The sequence below is a fragment of the Cupressus sempervirens genome, chromosome 1 (genome assembly GCF_028749045.1).
Source record: "Cupressus sempervirens isolate cs-2001-9-10 chromosome 1, ASM2874904v1, whole genome shotgun sequence".
In the NCBI taxonomy this organism is placed as follows: domain Eukaryota; kingdom Viridiplantae; phylum Streptophyta; class Pinopsida; order Cupressales; family Cupressaceae; genus Cupressus; species Cupressus sempervirens.
In genome coordinates, this window is record NC_143118.1 from 607,662,253 (window position 1) to 607,681,912 (window position 19,660).

At 48.7% G+C, this 19,660-nt stretch overlaps 3 non-coding genes across 3 annotated transcripts; all 3 read left to right on the forward strand.

Moving 5' to 3' along the window:
- The first annotated feature begins 6,757 nt into the window (after positions 1–6,757).
- Positions 6,758–8,568, forward strand: LOC149579027 (18S ribosomal RNA). The gene has a single exon (XR_016357581.1). It is a non-coding gene; the product is annotated as an 18S ribosomal RNA (ribosomal RNA).
- Positions 8,569–9,010: 442 nt separating this feature from the next.
- Positions 9,011–9,164, forward strand: LOC149579028 (5.8S ribosomal RNA). Its single transcript, XR_016358196.1, has one exon. It is a non-coding gene; the product is annotated as a 5.8S ribosomal RNA (ribosomal RNA).
- Positions 9,165–9,388: 224 nt separating this feature from the next.
- Positions 9,389–12,789, forward strand: LOC149579029 (25S ribosomal RNA). The gene has a single exon (XR_016357885.1). It is a non-coding gene; the product is annotated as a 25S ribosomal RNA (ribosomal RNA).
- Positions 12,790–19,660: the final 6,871 nt, after the last annotated feature.

A 19,660-nucleotide genomic window follows, 5' to 3' on the forward strand; every position in this document is an offset into this window, starting at 1 on the left:
GAGCCTTGGATTATAAAATTGTTCAGCTAAAATTGGTTTTTGTGAGAGATGGGTAAGAAAGCACTTCTCGATCGATACATGGGAGTTCTCTAAGATCGCCTCTGTGCCAACGCGATCGGCACAACATTGGGAATGGTTCGACAGCGGTTGTCATTCCAATGTGTCATCGGGATGTCTTGGAACGTGGCCTTTCAAGGGCGAGCTCGCGTCTAGCACTTGGATTGTGCATCATCACAAGTGAATGGGGAGATCTCTCTGTGAACGGCGGCATTACGATTGCAAGAGAAAATTGACTTAGTAGTCAGAGCATTGGCCTCAGGCCATTGTGATGGCGTTGCAATTTCTCTATAATTGCAAACTATGTTTGCATAGTAGCAGAGTTTGTATGTAAGATTGGCCTTTGTTGTTGACAGTTCCAGGAGATGACCTCCGAAACTTTTGGATTGGGCCCCTTCAAGGTGAAATTCATCCAGTTGATCGGATGAGCTCGATGACCATTTCACTCCCTTGGCTCCATGAATTCAAATCCCATCCAGCTGTCGTGAAGCTATCCCGATTTTTCTATGCGAGGGCTCTCTCCCCAGAGTCATTCTCTTTGCAACAACTTCTTTGGCAAAAAATTTTTGGAATGGTTTGGTAGCGGTTGTCATTCCAATGGTGCCGTTGTGGTGGTTGCCTAGGCAGTGATCTGAAGGGCGAGCCGTCGTCTAGCAGTTGGGCTGCGCATCACGGGTGACAAGGGAGCATTTGTAATCGAAAGCTCCCCGTGACCATTCGATGAGAAGAGCCATTGCTTGTGTGAGCAAGGACGAATACAGCCTCGAATTCCAAATGAAATCAATGACATCGGATCTATATATAAGAGCAAAATGAAGTAGCAGCCCGTTTGCTATGCGTGGCTCCCCAAAGTTTCTCGTCTTTCTCACTCCATCGACACAAATTCAGGAGTTGTTTGACAGTGGTTGTCATTCCAATGTGTCAATGCGGTGATCTAGAGAGCGATGCTAAGGGCGGGAGCTTGTGTCTAGAATTTGGGATGTTTGTGCGAGGGAGCAGGGGAGCTTCTCTTATCAGAACCTCTCCGTGGCCTTTGAATATATAGACCCAGTGCCGACGATATCGATGGATGCGAGCCCTTAGATTCCAAATTTGTCCACAACTAACATTGGTTTTTGTGAGAGATGGGCACGAAAGCACATCCCGATTGCTACGCGGGAGCTCCCTAAGGTCGCCTCTGTGCCAACTCGATCGGCACAACATTGGGAATGGTTCGACAGCGGTTGACATTCCAATGTGTCATCGGGAGATGTCTTGGAAAGTGGTCTTTCTTTCAAGGGTGAGCTCGTGTCTAGCACTTGGATTGTGCGTCGTATCACAAGTGAATGGGGAGATCTCTCTATGAACGGCGACATGGTGATTGCAAGAGAAAATTGACTTAGTCGGAGCCATTGGCCTCAGGCCATTGTGATGGCCTTGCAATTTCTCTTTAATTGCAACCTATGTTTGCGCAGTAGCAGAGTTTGCATGTAAGATGGGCCTTGTTCTCGAGAGTTCCAGGAGATGACCTTCGAAACTTTTGGATTGGGCCCCTTGAAGGTGAAATTCATTCATTTGATTGGATGAGCTCGATGACCATTTCATTCCCTTGGCTCCATGAACTCACATCTCCTAACCGATGACAATTTTTTGCTCCTCTGTCGACCTCATAAAAAATTGGGTCATGAATGGCTATTTGGTAGGAATTTTAAAGGATTTGCATTTTTAAGGTGGATGTCGGTGTGTTCGCTAATTTCTAATGCAGAGCAAGCCTCGCACTAATAGCTTATATAGGAGAGGTGGTTGCCGCGAGCCTCTCCCATGCCCCTCTCATTGATTCAACGCCGCTGTCAAGGTGGATGGATATGTCGGATTTTGAAATGGTGGACGCGGACGTTGAATCAATTAGAGGGGCATGAAGCCCACCCTGGATGTGCTATTCCTCGACTCTCCTTTAGATCATGTTTTCTTGTCACTCAGCTGGCATAATTTTGGAAAAAGGTTTGGCAGCGGTTGCCAGCCCTCACCGCGTCTACTTGGTGACTTTAAAACTCGATCTAAAATGGGAGACCTCATCTTGCACCTACGTCCGGTGTTGCTTGGGTATTGCATAAATTTATGCCATCGGCATGAATCCCCCAACGAATGCCTACGCTTGGACCCTCTCTTAGATCACCTTCTTTGATCACTCGACCGACGCAACTACGGAAGAGACTTGGAAGCGGTTGCCATTCTACAGCGCGTCTGTTCAGCAATTTTGAAGTTGATCTAATGGCAAGCCCTTGTCTCTAGCCATGAGGTGGGTGCTTGGCGCTCTAGCAAAATTTTTTGTGTGCCTATCGCAGCTACAACGGGAGAGGTGGTTGTCGCGAGCCTCTCCCGTGCCCTCCTCATTGATTCAACGCCGCTATCAGGGTGGATGGATATGTCAGATTTTGAAACGGTGGATGCCGACGTTGAATCAATTAGAGGGGCATGAAGCCCACCCTCGAGGGTGCTAATTCCTGGACTCTCCTTTAGATCATGTTTTCTTCTCACTTAGCTGGCGCAATTTTAGAAAAAGGTTTTGCAGCGGTTGCCAGACCTCACTGCGTCTACTTGGTGATTTTGAAATGGTGGACGCAGGAGTTGAATCAATTAGAGGGGCATGAAGCCCACCCTCAAGGGTGCTATTCCTAGACTCTCCTTTAGATCATGATTTCTTGTCACTCAGCTGGCGCAATTTTGGAAAAAGGTTTTGCAGCGGTTGCCAGACCTCACTACGTCTACTTGGTGATGTTGAAACTCGATCTAAAATGGGAGCCCTCGTCTAGCACCTCCGTCCGGTGTTGCTCGGGTATTGCATAAATTTTTTCCATCGGTGCGAATCCCCAATTGAATGCCTATGCTTGGACCCTCTCTTAGATCGCCTTCTTCGATCACTCGACCAACGCAATCACGGAAGAGACTTGGCAGCGGTTGCCATTCTACACCACGTCTGTTTTGTGATTTCGAAGTTGATCTAATGGTGAGCCCTTGTCTCTAGCCATGAGGTGGGTGCTTGGCGCTCTAGCAAAAGTTTTTGGCATGCCTATCATGGCTACAATGGGAGAGGTGGTTGCCGCGAGCCTCTCCCGTGCCCCCCTCATTTTTAATGCCACTGTCAGGGTGGATGGATATGTCAAATTTTTAAATGGTGGACACCGATGTTGAATCAATTAGAGGGGCATGAAGCCCACCCTCGTGGGTTCTATACCTGGACTCTCCTTTAGATCATGTTTTCTTGTCACTCAACTAGCACAATTTTAGAAAAAGGTTTGGCAGCGGTTGCCAGCTCTCATCGCGTCTACTTGGTGATTTTGAAACTCGATCTAAAACTGGAGCCCTCATCTAGCACCTCCATCCGGTGTTGCTCGGGTATTGCATAAATTTATGCCATCGATGCGAATCCCCCAACGAATGCCTATGCTTGGACCCTTTCTTAGATTGCCTTCTTCGATCACTCGACCGACGCAATTATGGAAGAGACTTGGCAGCGGTTGCCATTCTACACCGCGTCTGTTCTGCAATTTCAAAGTTGATCTAATGGCGAGCCCTTGTCTATAGCCATGAGGTGGGTGCTTAGCAGTCTAGCAAAATTTTTTGCGTGCCTATCACGGCTACAATGGGAGAGGTCATTGTCGTGAGCCTCTCCCATGCCCCGCTCATTGATTCAACATCACTGTCAGGGCGGATGGACATGTCAAATTTTGAAACAGTGGACACCGATGTTGAATCAATTAGAGGGGCATGAAGCCCACCCTCGAGGGTGCTATTCTGTGACTCTCCTTTAGATCATGTTTTCTTCTCACTCAGCTCGTGCAATTTCGGAGAAAGGTTTTGTAGTACTTGCCAGCCCTCACCGCATCTACTTGGTGATTTTAAAACTTGATCTAAAATGGGGGCCCTCGTCTAGCACCTCCGTCTGGTGTTGCTCGGGTACTACATAAATTTATGCCATCAGCGCGAATCCACCCAACGAATGCCTGCACTTGGACCCTCCCTTAGATCACCTTCTTCGATCACTCGATCGATGCAATTACGAAAGAGACTTGGCAGCGGTTGCCATTCTACACTGCATCTGTTCTGCGATTTCGAAGTTGATCTAATGGCGAGCCCTTGTCTATAGCCATGAGGTGGGTGCTTGGTGCTCTAGAAAATTTTTTAACGTGCCTATCATGGCTACAATGGGGGAGGTGGTTGCCAGGAGCCTCTCCCATGCCCCCCTCATTGATTCAACGCCGCTGTCATGGCGGATGGATATGTCAAATTTTGAAATGGTGGACGCCGATGTTGAATGAATTAGAGGGGCATGAAGCCTACCCTCGAGGGTGCTATTTCTGGACTCTCCTTTGGATCATGTTTTCTAGTCACTTAGCTAGCGCAATTTTGGAAAAAGGTTTGGCAGCGGTTGCCAGCCCTCACCGCGTCTTCTTGGTGATTTTAAAACTCGATCTAAAATGGGAGCCCTCGTCTAGCGCCTCTATGCTAACTCGATCGGCACAATATTGGGAAATGTTTCGACAGCGATTGTCATTCCAATGTGTCATTGGGGGATGCCTTGGAAAGTGGCCTTTCAAGGGCGAGCTTGTGTCTAGCACTTTGATTGTGCGTCAGGTCACAAGTGAATGGGGAGATCTCTCTATGAACGGCGGCATGGTGATTGCAAGAGAAAATTGACTTAGTCAGAGCATTGGCCTCGGGCCATTGTGACGGCCTTGCAATTTCTCTTTAATTGCAACCTATGTTTGCGCATTAGCAGAGTTTGCATGTAAGATGGGCCTTGTTCTTGAGAGTTCCAGGAGATGACCTCCGAAACTTTTGGATTGGGCCTCTTCAAGGTGAAATTCATCCAACTAATCGGATGAAGATCGATGTGCTTCTATCTATTCTGAGACGGTAATGATGGTCATTAATCTATGGCGGTGAGTATTATCCCATTCAGTAATCACAATGGCGGAGCTGGTGGGAAGTACTTGTTGCTTTGTTTTGTGGGATATACCCTATATGTAGGTGTCTGCATGGCTTGCAACACACTGCACATTTGGTGTTCGATTCTAAGATGCGCTTGTTGCTGAGTGTGTATGGAGTTGTATCTTTTAGCCAAGGGCTCCGTCTCATTGGCACATTCTATCATTGCATTTTTATCCTTCCCAGACGGCAAGAAGGAAAGAGATGGTTGCACGAGTGCATTTCTCGACGTCCCTAATTTCATCAAGGGTGCACTCTCCACCCCTAAGTTTTTGCCGATCGGTAGAGCCTTGGGATTGAGAGGGGGGCCGGCGAAAGGTTTGGTTGCCGCATAATTTATTCGCTAGTGCGTTCTTGGTGCGTGCTCGCCTCTTCACTATCTCATCCTACAGAAGTGCATGGCACTATTGTGACAGCCTTTGTGGTCTAGGCTAGTAGAAGCATAGAGTATTACTGATAATTTTTGTTTGGATGCGAAAACTCTTCATGCCCTGTCCTACCCTATACGATCCGAATGGCTGCGGCTCGTGGGTTCTGTGGGAGATACTCTTCTTTAGCTGCCCCCTAAAGAGTGTGTTCGGTGTTTGCATTGTGTGGACAAAAAGCCCAAGGCATTTCATCTCTCTCTTCAGATGCAAAATTCTGGGAGGGCTTGTCGAAGTATGGCCGTTTGTATGGGGTGCACCAAAAAGCGTGTAGGGGGCATATACCTGGGAAATGGATGTCTCTGAGTGTCCTTACTCGGTCTTGTGCGCGGTGTACATCGTTGCATTATGACCCTGCTGCGAGCATTTGTGATTCGAGCATTTTGGGGGAACGGGTTTCATACAAGATGTTCTTCTTAGGCTCCTGCGAACCAGAGGGCTCGTCTTTGCAATGCTCCGACAAGTGCAGGGCCAACGTGTCTGTCTAGGGGAAGAAATCGCATGAATGCTTTTTGCCAAGATGTGGGTGCTCGTGGGTGGTTCCCTCGCGGTGCCAATTCTTTGCTATGTGCATGTGAATGAGATTGAAGCTTTTCTGACAACGCTAATGTGGGTGTTCAGCCGTAGGAACTTTTCTGTACCTGCGTCGGCAGATCACATGTCATGGGGAATGGTTAGCAAGGCTGTGCTGGGAAAGGAGATATTTGCCAGAGGTTAGACATGTCTGTGTATGCAGGCAGTCTCTCATCACCTATAAATGTGCAGAGGGGGTGTTGTTATACACGATGCCCTTGAGCGACCTTATAATTGAGGTGGTCGCGTGCATAGTGATGCCCCCGCCAATCGCATAACCAGCCATGTTTTTGACTCGCATGGCCCTTCACCCTTCAACATGGTGGTCTCCATCGGCGTGTAGGAGGCATATGCCTGGGAAATGGATGTCTCTGAATGGCCTTACAATTGAGGTGGCTACGTGCACGGTGCATCTCGTACAGACTCGAGGCTTCTTTTCGAGTAGTGGCGACAGCGAGTTCGAGGGTAAAGGGTTCCGTACGGGATGTTCTTCCCAGGTGCCTATGAACCGAGGCTCCTTGTTCGGCCCTCTCTGGTCGACGATGGGACACTTTCCTCTTGTGCAAAATCTTTGAGCATTGTGAGTCCTGCATGTGCTATGAACGTCATTCTTGTTGCTTGTGCGGTGGATTATGTTTGGATGCATGATGGAGCGAATGCAAATTTTGGTTTCCCATCGCGCTGGGCATCCCTTGGCTGTAGCAAGTCTTGGGGGTCCCCTCATTGTTAGAAGCTACCTGGTTGATCCTGCCAGTAGTCATATGCTTGTCTCAAAGATTAAGCCATGCATGTCTAAGTATGAACTATTTCAAACTGTGAAACTACGGATGGCTCATTAAATCAGTTATAGTTTCTTTGATGGTACTTTGCTACTCGGATAACCATAGTAATTCTAGAGCTAATACGTGCACCAAATCCTGACTCTTGGAAGGGATGCATTTATTAGATAAAAGGCTGGCGCGGGCTCACCTGCTATTCCGGTGATTCATGATAACTCGACGGATCGCACGGCCTTTGTGCTGGCAACGCTTCATTCAAATTTCTGCCCTATCAACTTTCGATGGTAGGATAGAGGCCTACCATGGTGGTGACGGGTGACAGAGAATTAGGGTTTGATTCTGGAGAGGGAGCCTAAGAAACGGCTACCACATCCAAGGAAGGTAGCAGGCGCGCAAATTACCCAATCTTGACACGGGGAGGTAGTGACAATAAATAACAATACTGGGCTCATCGAGTTTGGTAATTGGAATGAGTACAATCTAAATCCCTTAATGAGGATCCATTGGAGGGCAAGTCTTGTGCCAAAAGCTGTGGTAATTCCAGCTCCAATAGCATATATTTAAGTTGTTGCAGTTAAAAAGCTCGTAGTTGGACCTTGGGTCGTCACGGTCGGTCTGCCTTCTGGGTGTGCACTGGCCCTCACGTCCCTTCTGCTGGTGGCGTGTTCCTAGCCTTAATTGGCTGGGTCACAGTTCCGGCACCGTTACTTTGAAAAAATTAGAGTTCTCAAAGAAAGCCTACGCTCTGAATACATTAGCATGGAATAACGCGATAGGAGTCTGGTCCTGTTCCGTTGGCCTTTGGGACCAGAGTAATGATTAATAGGGACTGTCGGGGGCATTCGTATTTCATTGTTAGAGGTGAAATTCTTGGATTTATGGAAGACGAACCACTGCGAAAGCATTTGCCAATGATGTTTTCATTAATCAAGAACAAAAGTTGGGGGCTCAAAGACGATCAGATACCGTCCTAGTCTCAACCATAAACGATGTCGACCAGGGATCGGCGGATGTTGCTCTAAGGACTCCGCCGGCACCTTCTGAGAAATCAGAGTGTTTGGGTTCCGGGGGGAGTATGGTCACAAGGCTAAAACTTAAAGGAATTGATGGAAGGGCACCACCAGGAGTGGAGCCTGTGGCTTAATTTGACTCAATACGAGGAAACTTACTAGGTCCAGACATAGTAAGGATTGACAGATTGAGAGCTCTTTCTTGATTCTATGGGTGGTGGTGCATGGCCGTTCTTAGTTGGTGGAGCGATTTTTCTAGTTAATTCCGTTAACGAATGAGACCTCAGCCTGCTAACTAGCTATGTGGAGGTTCCCCTTTGTGGCCAGCTTCTTAGAGGGACTATGGCCTCCTAGGCCATAGAAGTTTGAGGCAATAATAGGTCTGTGATGCCCTTAGATGTTCTGGGCCACACGCGCGCTACAGTAATGCAACCAACGAGTTTCTCTCCTTGGCCCGAAAGGTTTGGGAAATCTTGCCAAATTGCATCATGATGGGGATAGACCATTGCAATTATTGATCTTCAACAAGGAATTCCTAGTAAGCGCGAGTCATCAGCTCGCGTTGACTACATCCCTGCCCTTTGTACACATCGCCCGTCGCTCCTACCAATTGAATGATCCGGTGAAGTGTTCAAATCGCGGTGATGATGGCGGTTCCTGTCGGTGATGTCACGAGAAGTTCACTAAACCTTATCATTTAGAGGAAGGAGAAGTCGTAACAAGGTTACCGTAGGTGAACCTGCGGTAGGATCATTGTCGGTTCGAGACCCTAAATTGTGTAGGGGATAGAGCTGGCCTCCTCCCCGCTCCCGAAATCTCAGCGACGTGCAGACACTCGACCCTGCAGCAATGTGCTGGATGGACAAGCTACGGGTCTAGTACCGTCGAGGTCGAGGGTCACATTGAATGCCCGTGATCGAAAGTGTGGATTCCCTGCGGGGCGAAGAAGAGACTCGGATGCAATCTGGATTAGGATCAGTGCCTTCGAACGACGTCCACATCGGAGCGAGAGGTCTCTACTCGGTTGCAGTTCAGAGGGGGTCCGAGCCTCATCCCCCATTGAGATTTCATGCTCTGATCACGTGCGCGGCACTGTGCCAGGGATCCGTCATTTTGACGGCGGCAAGTTGGGACTGCCGCAACCCCCCATTGCCTTGCCCAAGTGTGTTGACTCATCGCTTGGAGCGTTCTGTGTCAAGACTCTTGGAAACGGATATCTTAGCTCTCGCCATGATGAAGAATGTAGCGAAATGTGATACTTAGTGTGAAATGCAGAATCCTGTGAATCATCAAGTCTTTGAACGCAAGTTGCGTTGGAGGCCTCGGCCAAGGGCACGTCTGCTAGGGCGTCGCACTACAAAATTTTGCCCTCCCTGGCGAGGAGCAGAGATGGCTGTCCGTGTCTGCAAGTGGCGCGCAGTCGGCTGAAATGAGCATGAGGTCCATCGATCCGTCACGACGAGCGGTGGCTCGCAAAGGCTGGCATTGGTTTACACCAATCGAATGATTCCTCGCGAGGAACTTTATTCTGGGCTTAGCGGCCCGCCGTAGTTCGAGCATTGCTGCATCTCTACTGTGTCCCCAAGTCAGGGGTGAGTACCCGCTGAGTTTAAGCATATCAATAAGTGGAGGAAAAGAAACTTACCAAGATTCCCCTAGTAATGGCGAGCGAACCGGGAAGAGCCCAGCATGAAAATCGACGGTCGTGCCTGTCGAATTGTAGTCTGTAGAAGCGTCCTCAGCGACAGACTAGGCCCAAGTCCCCTGGAAGGGGGCACCGGAGAGGGTGAGAGTCCCGTCGGTCCCGAACCCTATCGCACCATGAGGCACTGTCGACGAGTCAGGTTGTTTGGGAATGCAGCCCTAATCGAGTGGTAAATTCCATCCAAGGCTAAATACAGGTGAGAGACCGATAGCGAACAAGTATCGTGAGGGAAAGATGAAAAGGACTTTGAAAAGAGAGTTAACGAGTGCTTGAAATTGTCAGGAGGGAAGTGGATGGAGGCTGGCGATGTGCCCCGGTCAGATGTGGAATGGTGTGAGCCGGTCCACCGCTCGGTTCGGGGGATGTGCCAGTGCGGGCTATCGCGGTGGCACAAGCGCGACCTTCTAGTCACACAAATACTTTCGTCGCAGTGATCGAGGAGTGAAGCGCATGCCTTTACGGCGGGCTCTCGGGCACCTGTGCACTTGTGGCGCTAGCCAGCGGGCTTTCCATCTGACTCGTCTTGAAACACAGACCAAGGAGTCTAACATGTGTGCGAGTTGGTGGGTTGGGAAAACTCGCAAGGCACAAGGAAGTTGATTGGCGAGATCCCCTCTTGAGGGGTGCACCCCCGACCGACCCTGATCTTCTGTGAAGGGTTCGAGTGCGAGCACACCTGTTGGGACCTGAAAGATGGTGAACTATGCCTGAGTAGGGCAAAGCCAGAGGAAACTCTAGTGGAGGCCCGCAGGGATACTGACATGCAAATCATTCGTCTAACTTGGGTATAGGGGCGAAAGACTAATCAAATTGTCTAGTAGCTGGTTTCCTCTAAAGTTTCCCTCAGGATAGCTGGAGCTCACGTGCGAGTTTTATCGGGTAAAGCAAATGGTTAGAGGCATCAGGGGTGTAACGCCCTCGACCTATTCTCAAACTTTAAATAGGTAAGTCAGCGCGGCTGCTCTATTGAGCCGCGCCATGGAATCGTGAGCTCCAAGTGGGATATTTTTGGTAAGCAAAACTGGTAATGCGGGATGAACCAAAAGCCGAGTTACAGTGCCAAATTGCGTGCTAACCCAGATCCCACAAAGGGTGTTGGTTGATTAAGACAGTAGGATGGTGGTCATGGAAGTCAAAATTCGCTAAGGAGTGTGTAACAATTCACCTTCCGAATCAACTAGCCCCGAAAATGGATGGCGCTGAAGCGCGCAACCTATACTCGGCCGTCGGGGCAAGTGCCAGGCTCCGTTGAGTAGGAGGACGCAGGGGTTGTTGCGAAACCTTGGGCGTGAGCCTGGGTGGACCAGCCCCCGGTGCAGATCTTGGTGGTAGCAGCAAATATTCAAATGAGAACTTTGAAGACTGAAGTGGGGAAAGGTTCCATGTGAATAGCACTTGGACATGGGTTAGTCGATTCTAAGAGATGGGGAAACCCTGTTTCAAGGGCGCACTTTGCGCGATCATCGAAAGGGAATCGCGTTAATATTCTCGAATCGGGACGTGGCAGTGGATGACAATGTTAGGAAATTTGGAGACGTCGGCAGGGCCCCGGGAAGAGTTATCTTTTCTTTTTAACAGCCTGCCCACCCTGAAATCGGTTCAACCGAAGATAGGGTCCAGCGGCTGGAAGAGCACCGCATGTCCTGCGGTGTCCGGTGCACCTTCGGTGGCCCTTGAAAATCTAGAGGACCGAGTACCGTTCATGCCTGGTCGTACTCATAACCGCATCAGGTCTCCAAGGTGAATAGCCTCTGGTCAATAGAATAATGTAGGTAAGGGAAGTTGGACAAATGGATCCATAACTTCAGGAAAAGGATTGGCTTCGAGGGTTGGGCCTAGGGGTCTGCGCCCCGAACTCATGGGCTATTGGTGGCCTGCCCGAGCTGCTCCCAGGGCGAGGGCGGGCCGTTGCATGTCGATCGAGCGACGGATGCAGGACGCCCCCTTCGGAGGGCTTTCCCTAGGCGGCGAAGAGTTGACTCAGAACTGGTACGGACAAGGGGAATTCGACTGTTTAATTAAAACAAAGCATTGTGATGGTCCCTGCGAATACTGACGCAATGTGATTTTTGCCCAGTGCTCTGAATGTCAAAGTGAAGAAATTCAACCAAGCGTGGGTAAACGGCGGGAATAACTATGACTCTCTTAAGGTAGCCAAATGCCTCGTCATCTAATTAGTGATGCGCATGAATGGATTAATGAGATTCCCACTGTCCCTATCTACTATCTAGCGAAACTACAGCCAAGGGAATGGGCTTGGTAAAATCAACGGGGAAAGAAGACCCTGTTGAGCTTGACTCTAGTCCAACTTTGTGAAATGACTTGAGAGGTGTAGAATAAGTGGGAGCTTTCGGGCGCAAGTGAAATACCACTACTTTTAATGTTATTTTACTTATTCCATGAGGCAGAGATGGGGAAATGCCCCTGTTTTTGGCCTTAAGGTGCATCTAGGCGTGCCGATCCGGGCGGAAGACATTGTCAGGTGGGGAGTTTGGCTGGAGCGGCACATCTGTTAAAAGATAACGCAGGTGTCCTAAGATGAGCTCAACGAGAACAGAAATCTCATGTGGAACAAAAGGGTAAAAGCTCATTTGATTTTGATTTTCAGTACGAATACAAACTGTGAAAGCGTGGCCTATCAATCTTTTAGACTTTCGAAATTTGAAGCTAGAGGTGTCAGAAAAGTTACCAAAGGGATAACTGGCTTGTGGTAGCCAAGTGTTCATAGTGATGATGCTTTTGATCCTTCGATGTTGGCTCTTCCTATCATTGTGAAGCAGAATTCACCAAGTGTTGGATTGTTCACCCACCAATAGGGCACGTGACCTGGGTTTAGACCGTCGTGAGACAGGTTAGTTTTACCCTACTAATGATCCGCGCCATGATAGTAATTCAACTTAGTATGAGAGGAACCATTGATTCACACATTTGGTCATCGCGCTTGGTTGAAAAGCTAGTGGCGTGAAGCTACCATGTGTTGGATTATGACTGAATGCCTCTAAGTCAGAATCCATGCTAGATGCGGTGCATATCTCTCTCCGGCTGCATCGCGACCTGCAGTAGGGGTGCTCTTGCACTCCCAGGGACCCGTGTCATTGGCCATCTCCAATCGGCACACTAGGCTGTTGGAGCAACCTTGGATATTAATTTCAAGCGGTCGGCAAGAAGAATCTTTTGCAGATGACTTAAATAAGCGACAGGGTATTGTAAGTGGCAGAGTGGCCTTGCTGCCACGATCCACTAAGATTCAGCCCTCTGTCGCCTCGATTCGTAAAACCTTTTTCGACTCTGAGGCAGTTGGGGTTTGTAATTTGCACGAGGGCAAGAAAATCTCCCAAGTGCCAAATTATGGGTGGGGGTGGGGTTTGCAATGTTTTTTCTTGCGAGCTCGTAACAATCTCTCAGGTGCCAAATTCTCGGCGGGTGGGGTTTGCAATTTGTGCGAGTGCGGGAAAAATCTTCCAAGTGCCAAATTTCGGGTGTGTGGGGTTTGCAATTTTTTGTGAGGGTGGGAAAACTCTCCCAGGTGCCAAATTTCAAGCGGGTGGGGTTTTGTGAAAATTTCTGCGAGGGCGAAGAAATCTCCCAAGTGCCAAATTCTCGGCGGGTGGGGTTTTTGCAATTTCTGTCGGGGCGAAAAAGTCTCCCAAGTGCCACATTTTGGGCAGGTGGGGTTTTGTGAAAATTTCTGCGAGGGCAAAAATATCTCCCAAGTGCCAAATTCCCGGCGGGTGGGGTTTGCAATTTCCACCAGGGCGGAAAAATCTCCCGAGTGCCAAATACCAGGCAGGAGTGAGGGGTTTTGTAGAAATTTCTGCCAGGGTAGAAAACTCTCTTGAGTGCCAAATTTTGGGTGAGTGGGGTTTTGTAAAATTTCCACGAGGGGGAAAAAAATCTCTCGAGTCCCAAATTTCGAGCTGGTGGGGTTTGCGATTTTCGGAAGGGCAGAAAAATCTCCCGAGTGCCGAATTCCCCGCGGATGGGGTTTCGTGATTTCCGCAAGTGAGAAAAATTTTTCTAAGTGCAATTTCCATGTGGGTCGGGTTTGCAATTTCTGTGAGGGTAGAAAAATCTTCCAAGTCCAAATTCTGGGCAGGCGGGGTTTCGTAATTTCCAAGTGCCAAATTTCGAGCGGGTGGGGTTTGTAAATTCTGTGAGGGAGGAAAAAACTTCCAAGTCCAAATTTCGAGCGGGTGGGGTTTGTAAATTTTCGTGAGGGTAGAAAAATCTTCCGACTGCAAATTCCAGATGGGTCCCTGGGTTTTGTAATTTTTGTGAGGGCAGACGACTCATGTACGTGATCCAAAATCAGTCAACTTATTTTTTTGGTTAACGCCCAAAGTTTTGAACTCAATTCGAGTTGGCTACCCCGACTCGAATCGCCTCCAAATTTTTTGCACAACCCATGTCACCATGCTCGACTTGATTCTAAGTGCCCCGAGTCATGTACGTGGTCCAAAAGAGGTCAACCTTTTTTTTTTTTGGGGTCAATGCCCAAACTTTTCAACTCGAACCGTGTCAGCAACCCCGACATGAATCGCCCCAACTACCCAAACCTCGATTCAAATCACTTCGAGCCTTAACCGCCTCCAATTGTTTTGCACGACTCATGTCACCGTGCTCGACATGATTCTAAGTGCGTCGAGTCATGTGCATGATCCAAATGTGTCAACTCTTTTTTTGGGTTAACGCTCAAAGTTTTCAACCCAAATTGTGTCGATAACCCTGACTCGTATCGCCTCGAGCCTTAACCGCCTCCAATTTTTTTGTAGGACTCATGTCACCGTGCTCGACTTGGTGCCCCGAGTCATGTACATGATCCAAAAGCGGTTAACTTCTTCCTTCTTTGGTTAACACCCAAAGATTTCAACCCGAATCGTGTCAGTAACCCCAACTCAACTCGCCTCGAGCCTTAATCGTCTGCAATTTTTTTAACCACTCATGTCATCGTGCTTGACTTGATTCTATGCGCCCCAACTCATGTACGTGATCCAAAAGCGATTAACTCTTTTTCTGGCTAATGGCCAAAGTTTTCGAATCGACTCAGCTACCCCGACCCGAATTGCCTCGAGCCTTAACCGCCTCAAATTTTTTTTTTCGCTCGACTCATGTAATCGCACTCGCCTTGATTCTGAGTGGCTCGAGTCACTTACGTGATCCAAAACTCGGTAACTTTTTCTTTCTTCTTTTTTTTGTCAAGTCCCAAAGTTTTGAACTCGAATAGAGTCAGATGCCCTGACTCGAGTCGTCTCCAAATTTTTCGCACGACTCATGTCACCGTGCTCGACTTGATTCTAAGTGCCCCGAGTCATGTACATGATCGAAAAGCGGTGCTCGAATCATGTCACCCAGGGCACTTCGATGCTACGTGACCTGAGCCCTGTGCGCGATCCAAAACCAAGTAACGTTTTTTTTTGAACTCCCAAAATTTCATTCTTTTTTGCCTTACGAGGCCTATCCTGATCTCTTTTTATAAAGAAAATTCTCAAATCAGATCGTTTCGGCTACCCTACCTCAAATCTGGCTAGCTAGGTGTAACGCCTCGAGTCGGCTCGGCAATACGTGAACTGAAACTTGTGCGTGATCCAAAAGTGGGTAACTTGTTTTTTTTTTTTTTTTGTAATGCCAAAAATTTAGCGCTTTTCATCAAGTCGCCCCGCCAGGTCGGCCCACCAAGTACTCTCACCAAGTTGACCCTTTAAGTTCGGTCATCAACTCACCCCGCCAGGTCGGCCCACCAAGTACTCTCACAAAGTCGACTCTTTAGGTTCGTTCATCAATTCACCCCACCAGCTTGGCCCACCAAGTTCTCTCACCAGGTCGACTCTTTAAGTTTGTTCATCAAGTCACCTTGCAAGTTTGACCCACCAAGTACTCTCACAAAGTCGACTCTCTAAGTTCGTTCATCAAGTCACCCTGCCAGGTCGGCCCACCAAGTACTCTCACCAAGTCACCTCGCTAGTTCAACCCACTAAGTCGACTCTTTAAGTTCGTTCATCAAGTCACCCAGCCAAGTCGGCCCACCAAGTCGAGTCTTTAAGTCCGTTCATCAAGTCACGTGACCAGGTCAGCCCACCGAGCACTCTCACCGAGTCGACTCTTTAAGTTTGTTCATCAAGTCACCCGGCCAGGTCGGCCCACCAAGTCACCAAGTACTCTCACCATGTCGACTCTCTAAGTTCGTTCATCAAGTCACCCTGCCAAGTCGGCCCACCAAGTCGAATCTTTAAGTCCGTTCATCAATTCACCCCACCAAGTACTCTAACCAAGTCGATTCTTCAAGTGCGTTCATCAAGTCACCCGGCCAAGTACTCTCACCAAGTTGACTCTTTAACTATGTTCATCAAGTCACCCCACCAAGCACTCTCACCATGTCAACTCTTTAGGTCCGTTCATAAAGTCACCCCACCAAATCGACCCTTCAAGAGCATTCATCAAGTCACCCCACCAAGTACTCTCACCAATTTGACTCTTTAAGTCTTTTCATCAAGTCACCACACCAAGTACTCTCACCAAGTCAACTCTTTAGGACCGTTCATCAGGTCACCTCACCAAGTCGACCCTTGAAGTCCGTTCATCAAGTCACCCCACCAAGTACTCCCACCAAGTCGAATCTTTAAGTTCGTTCATCAAGTCACCCCGCCAGGTCGGCCCACGAAGTACTCTCACAAAGTCGACTCTCTAAGTTCGTTCACCAAGTCACCCTGCCAGGTCGGCCCACAAAGTACTCTCACCAAGTCACCCTGCTAGTTTGACCCACCAAGTTGATTCTTTAAGTTCATTCATCAAGTCACCTGGCTAAGTCGGCCCACCAAGTCGACTCTTTAAGTCCGTTCATCAAGCCACCCAACCAGGTCGGCCCACCAAGTCACCAAGTACTCTCACCAAGTCGACTCTCTAAGTTCGTTCATCAAGTCACCCCGCCAGGTCGGCCCACCAAGTCCAATCTTTAAGTCCGTTCATCAAGTCACCCCACAAGGTACTCTAACCAAGTCGATTCTTCAAGTGTGCGTTCATCAAGTCACCCGGCCAAGTACTCTCACCAAGTTGACTCTTTAACTATGTTCATCAAGTCACCCCACCAAGCACTCTCACCACGTCAACTCTTTAGGTCCATTCATAAAGTCACCCCACCAAGTCGACCCTTCAAGTGCCTTCATCAAGTCACCCCACCAAGTACTCTCACCAATCAACTCTTTAAGTCTTTTCATCAAGTCACCACACCAAGTAATATCACCGAGTCAACTCTTTAGGACCGTTCATCAAGTCACCTCGCCAAGTCAGCCCTTGAAGTCCGTTCATCAAGTCACCCCACCAAGTATTCCCACCAAGTCGACTCTTTAAGTCAGTTCACAAAGTCACCCAACTAGGTCGGCCCACCAAGTACTCTCACCAAGTCGACTCTCTAAGTCTATTCATCAATTCACCTCACCGAGTACTCTCACCAAGTCAACTCTTTAGGTCCGTTCATCAAGTCACCCCGCAAAGTCGACCCTTTAAATTCGTTCATCAAGTCACCCCACCAAGTCGACTCTTTAAGTCCTTTCATCAAGTCACCCCGCCAAGCCGACTCTTTAAGTTCATTCATCAAGTCACCAGAACAACTACTCTCACCAAGTCGACTCTATAAGTCTGTTCATGAAGTTGGCCCACCAAGTACTCCCACCAAGTCGACTCTTTATGTCCGTTCATCAGTTCACCCCACCAAGTACTCTCACCAAGTCAACTCTTTAGGTCCGTTCATCAAGTCACCCCGCCAAGTCGACCCTTCAAGTACGTTCATCAAGTCACCCCGCCAAGTACTCTCACCAAGTCGACCCTTTAAGTCCTTTCATCAAGTCACCCCACCAAGTCGACTCTTCAAGTCCGTTCATCAATTCACCAAAACAAGTACTCTAACCAAGTCGACTCTTTAAGTCCATCCATAAAGTCACCCCACCAGGTCGGCCCACCAGGTACACCCACCAAGCCGACTCCTTAAGTTTGTTCATCAGTTCACCCCACCAAGTACTCTCACCAAGTTGACTCTTTAAGTCTGCTCATCAAGTTGAGCCACCAAGTACTCTCATCAAGTCGATTCTTTGAGTCCGTTCATCAAGTCACCTCACCAAGTACTCTAACCAAGTCGATTCTTCAAGTGCGTTCATCAAGTCGCCCCACCAAGTACTCTCACCAAGTCGACTCTTTAAGTCCTTTCATCGAGTCACCCCACCAAGTACTCTCACCAAGTACACTCTTTAGGTCCGTTCATAGAGTCACCCTACCAAGTCGACCCTTCAAGTGCGTTCATCAAGTCACCCCACCAAGTCGACTCTTTAAGTTCATTCATCAAGTCACCCCGCTAGGTCAGCCCACAAATTACTCTCACCAAGTAGACTCTTTAAGTTCGTTCATCAAGTCACCCCACCAGGTCAGCCCACCAAGTGGACTCTTTAAGTTCGTTCATGAAGTCAATCTGCCAAGTCGTTCCACTAGGTCGACTCTTTAAGTTCATTCATCAAGTCACCCCGCCAGGTCAGCCCACCAACTACTCTCACCAAGTCGACTCTTTAAGTTTGCTCACCAAGTCACCCCGCCAGGTCGGCCCACCAAGTACTCTCACCAGGTCGACTCTTTAGGTTTTTTCATCAGGTCACCCCACCGAGTACTCTCACCAAGTTGACTCTTTAAGTTCGTTCATCAAGTCGCCCCGCCAGGTCGGCCCACCAAGTTGACCCTTTAAGTTCGGTCATCAACTCACCCCGCCAGGTCGACCCACCAAGTACTCTCACAAAGTGGACTCTTTAGGTTCGTTCCTCAATTCACCTCGCCAGCTTGGCCCACCAAGTTCTCTCACCAAGTCAACTCTTTAAGTTCGTTCATCAAGTCACCCCGCCAGTTCGACCCACCAAGTACTCTCACAAAGTCGACTCTCTAAGTTTGTTCATCAAGTCACCTTGCCAGGTTGGCCCACCAAGTACTCTCACCAAGTCACCCGGCTAGTTCGACCCACCAAGTCGACTCTTTAAGTTCGTTCATCAAGTCACCTGGCCAAGTCGGCCCACCAAGTCGACTCTTTAAGTCCGTTCATCAAGTCACGTGACCAGGTCAGCCCACCGAGCACTCTCACCGAGTCGACTCTTTAAGTTTGTTCATCAAGTCACCCGGCCAGGTCGGCCCACCAAGTCACCAAGTACTCTCACCAAGTTGACTCTCTAAGTTCGCTCATCAAGTCACCTCGCCAAGTTGGCCCACCAAGTCGAATCTTTAAGTCCGTTCATCAAGTCACCCCACCAAGTACTCTAACCAAGTCGATTCTTCAAGTGCGTTCATCAAGTCACCCGGCCAAGTACTCTCACCAAGTCGACTCTTTAACTATGTTCATCAAGTCACCCCACCAAGAAGTCTCACCACGTCAACTCTTTAGGTCTGTTCATAAAGTCACCCCACCAAGTCGACCCTTCAAGTGCATTCATCAAGTCACCCCACCAAGTACTCTCACCAATTCGACTCTTTAAGTCTTTTCATCAAGTCACCACACCAAGTACTCTCACCAAGTCAACTCTTTAGGACCGTTCATCAGGTCACCTCGCCAAGTCGACCCTTGAAGTCTGTTCATCAAGTCACCCCACCAAGTACTCCCACCAAGTCAACTCTTTAAGTCAGTTCACGAAGTCACCCAACCAGGTCGGCCCACCAAGTACTCTCACCAAGTCGACTCTCTAAGTCTGTTCATACGGTCACCCCACCGAGTACTCTCACCAAGTCAACTCTTTAGGTCTGTTCATCAAGTCACCCTGCAAAGTTGACCCAAGTTCATTCATCAAGTCACCCCACCAAGTCAACTCTTTAAGTCCTTTCATCAAGTCACCCCGCCAAGCCGACTCTTTAAGTCCGTTCATCAAGTCACCAGAACAACTACTCTCACCAAGTCGACTCTATAAGTCCGTTCATCAAGTCGGCCCACCAAGTGCTCCCACCAAGTCGACTCTTTAAGTCCGTTCATCAGTTCACCCCGCCAAGTACTCTCACCAAGTCAACTCTTTAGGTCCGTTCATCAAATCACCCTGCCAAGTCGACCCTTCAACTCTGTTTATCAAGTCGCCCCGCCAAGTACTCTCGCCAAGTTGACCCTTTAAGTCCTTTCATCATGTCGCCCCACCA